The 3,408-nt window shown below is 46.9% G+C and overlaps 1 pseudogene; it reads right to left on the reverse strand.

Annotated features, from left to right (window-relative positions):
- Positions 1-473: 473 nt before the first annotated feature.
- LOC142567532 (U2 spliceosomal RNA) lies at positions 474-652 on the reverse strand (annotated as a pseudogene).
- Positions 653-3,408: the final 2,756 nt, after the last annotated feature.

Consider the following 3,408-nt stretch of genomic DNA (forward strand, 5'->3'; position numbering starts at 1 on the left):
ATGCATCGTCAGTACAGCCTCGGCCGCGCACCTCGACTCTTGTCACCCCGCTTCATCACAAAAGCCGCTGCCAGTCTGCAATTACTGGAAGAGGTGCATCGCCACTCATTCGGCAAGGAGAGGCGTCGCGACCGTCATGAAGGGTTTACCACGTTAACCTACCCAGGGACCGCGGCGGTCCAGACACAACCGGACGCCAAAAAGGCTGTCGGCGCAGAGTCAAAAGAATATAATTTCGTTTTCATTTTCTTAGTAGAAGCACTGTTGTGTAAATATGGTAAATTTTGATTTATATCTTACTGCGTTGCTGGAATAGCTTATTCACACTGATGTGTTTAGAAGGCCTTCAGCCCAGTCAAGCTGTTAAAAGATTTTAGCCATCGAGCAATTGGTATCCGCATCGCAACCCCGTTGTGCTCTCGGACGATTGTGTTGAACATACACAAATAAATGTTCGCTTTTTACGTAGACCAAAAACGTGGGCCAATTCCGGAGATAGTGCTATACCGGGCCGTCTCGCGTTGGAGGTGAAGCAGGCTTCAAGCACTCCTCCAACTTGCAAAAGTAAGCTTAATATCTCGGGTCCAAATACACCCCGTATCAGGTATTAAGCTGATAAGAACAGATACTACACTTTGATCCGCATCGGCATTGCCTACGTTCGCAACGCCCTCTCTTTGTCGGCGTTCCAAGTGCTTGCGTATTTCCTTTCCTTTCCTTCCACTCTCCCGTGGTGGCGGTCCCGTAGAAACGTCACGCGTGTCTAGTTTCCTACGGCTCCTCGGGGTGGCGGTCCCGTCGTCCACGTGAATGTATATATAAATATATCCAACTGTATATATAAATATAACCGAAGAAGGGAATTTGTGGGGAACAAATTTGTTTTTGCCTGTGTTGTGTGTGTGGCCGCTTGTTTTCGAGTGACCTCACAAACATTACTGCACTGCGGGACGTCGACAAACGCACGATGGCCATGGCTACGGTGAAGCGGCGTTTGCACTAGGGTTGCGGTGAGGTGCTTGTCTGCTCTATGTGCCGTGACTCGTTAGTAAAAGGTGCCGTGCCGCATTTTGCAAAAATACATGCGTATGTATACCACCGGTGCCTTATCATCTTCCGAGGCTGAACATCGTGGAGGAGCGACTGTAGTCGCGCCTCGCCTTCCGTTTATGTACATACGGCGTTTGACGCACGGCAATGGCCAGTTCGCCATTAAGGGGCCCGCATACACAGCTTCGCTGATCATCCGCCTTCACAGAGTGAAATGGCACTGAATGTTTTGCACATCCTTTCATTGTTAAATGACGCAAAGAAAGCACGCCGAATAAGTACAAAGGCCAGTTGCTAAATAAAAAAATAAGAAACACGTTTCAAAATAGTGGAAGAAATAGTGGGAGAAAAAGCGTTGGGCTGAGTAATCATTGACATCTATTGAACATACGCAGCCTCGATATCTATTACGTTGCACTTACCTAAGCATAACTCCGTACATGTTTATTGGAGTCTTGAGCGACCGAAGGAAGCGTAGGTGCAATGTAACAAGATTTATCTCGGACTTTCGATCGATTAATTTGGACATTTATAAAATAAGAGGAAAGTGGAAGAGGGTTAAACATAATAAAACCACAACGCATAAGTTCCTCGCCTCCCTGACCCGCCCGAAGGAACTCACTTGTCGTGGGTCATCATCATCATCAGCCTGGTTACGCCCACTGCAGGGCATAGGCCTCTCCCATACTTCTACAACAACCCCGGTCATGTACTAATTGTGTCCATGTCGTCCCTGCAAACTTCTTAATCTCATCCGCCCACCTAACTTTCTGCCGCCCCCTGCTACGCTTCCCTTCCCTTGGAATCCAGTCCGTAACCCTTAATGACCCTCGGTTATCTTCCCTCCTCATTACACGTCCTGCCCATGGCCCCATTTCTTTTTCTTGATTTCAACTAAGATGTCATTAACTCGCGTTTGCTCCCTCACCCAATCTGCTCTTTTCTTATCCCTTAACGTTACACCTATCATTCTTTTTTCCGTAGCTCGTTGCGTCGTCCTCGATTTGAGTAGAACCCTTTTCGTAAGCCTCCGGGTTTCTGCCCCGTAGGAGAGTACTGGTAAGACACAGCTATTATACACTTTTCTCTTGAGGGATAATGGCAACCTGCTGTGTCGTGCTGTGCTGTGCTGTGTCGTGGGTGCGCCCCCAGTAAAAAAAAAAAAAAATAATCGCGGCGGCGTACCTGGCGCTTAAGCGGAGAAGGTTTCAATGGAGCCGATCTAACACAGAGAAAGTAGATAACCGGGGCGGAGGGTGGTGACGGTGTCTGCGACTGATCCGCTTCTCTTTGCTTAGTTTGCGCGTGGCTGGTCGAAAATCGCAATCAGAATCAAAATGCCGCTAAAAGGAGGTCCTCAGTGAAGAAGAGTTGACAAAGCGATGTCGTATAGCACCGAAAGAGCTCGACAACTTTATACTGTTACGGATTTTTTTTTATTCTTACACGCAAAGAAATCCATTTTCGCCGGCAGCTCCGAGTAGCCAGTGCCACAGTGATCGGTGGGCAGCCATCTTCTATTCCTTTCGGAACGGGGCAGTCTAAGGCTATTCCGAAGAAAAAAAAAATCAGTCTTGTTTGACATACGAATGCATCTTTAGTGCGTACACGCCACCTTGACGTGGTAAGCTTTCGTAGTTTTGGGACGTCGCGTGACAGACAGGCGAAGTGAGCGCAGCACGGAAAAATAGTGACCGAAAGCGGGGGGCTAAGGGCGAAAAAAAAAAACGTAGAATTGGAAATAATTTTTTTTTCTTTTGTTCAGCCTACTCACACGTAATACATGTGCACACATCATACCAGATAGGGAGTTTTCGCAGTTTTCGTGACGTCGCATGACAGACAGGCAATGTGGGCGTACCCCGAAAATTTTTGACCAATGGTGGAGGACTCATGGCAGAAATAGAATAGCTTTACGTTATAGCGCCCTTGCTGTCCCTGTGGATATTCATTCTTTGCGAACAGTGCAGCGATAGGCAAGTTGGCTCCTCACCAGCACGCGAATTCGGGATAAATTCGGGAGACTCGGGTTATAACGCATACGACACAAGAAAAAAAAATAAAACACTCACAGTTTACTTCACGCGTTTTGGCTCACGGAGAACAAGAAAAAAAAATCCCCTAGCAGTTTAAATTTTGTCCTAATTAGTTATTTATATGTGGTAGATGCGATTCGGCAGATAGGGAGGGCCACCTAATGACATTTGTCAAAGTAAACTTGCCCTGAGATCATTGGCGTTGCGTGAACGTATTGTAACTGTCTTGCGCAAACGCCAATACTGCGAGATCAACATATCCGTAGCGAGCGCAATTAAGTGTCGCCTATACCATAACGTATCTGAATATAACTTAGATAAT

The sequence above is a fragment of the Dermacentor variabilis genome, chromosome 1 (assembly GCF_050947875.1).
Source record: "Dermacentor variabilis isolate Ectoservices chromosome 1, ASM5094787v1, whole genome shotgun sequence".
Lineage (NCBI taxonomy): Eukaryota > Metazoa > Arthropoda > Arachnida > Ixodida > Ixodidae > Dermacentor > Dermacentor variabilis.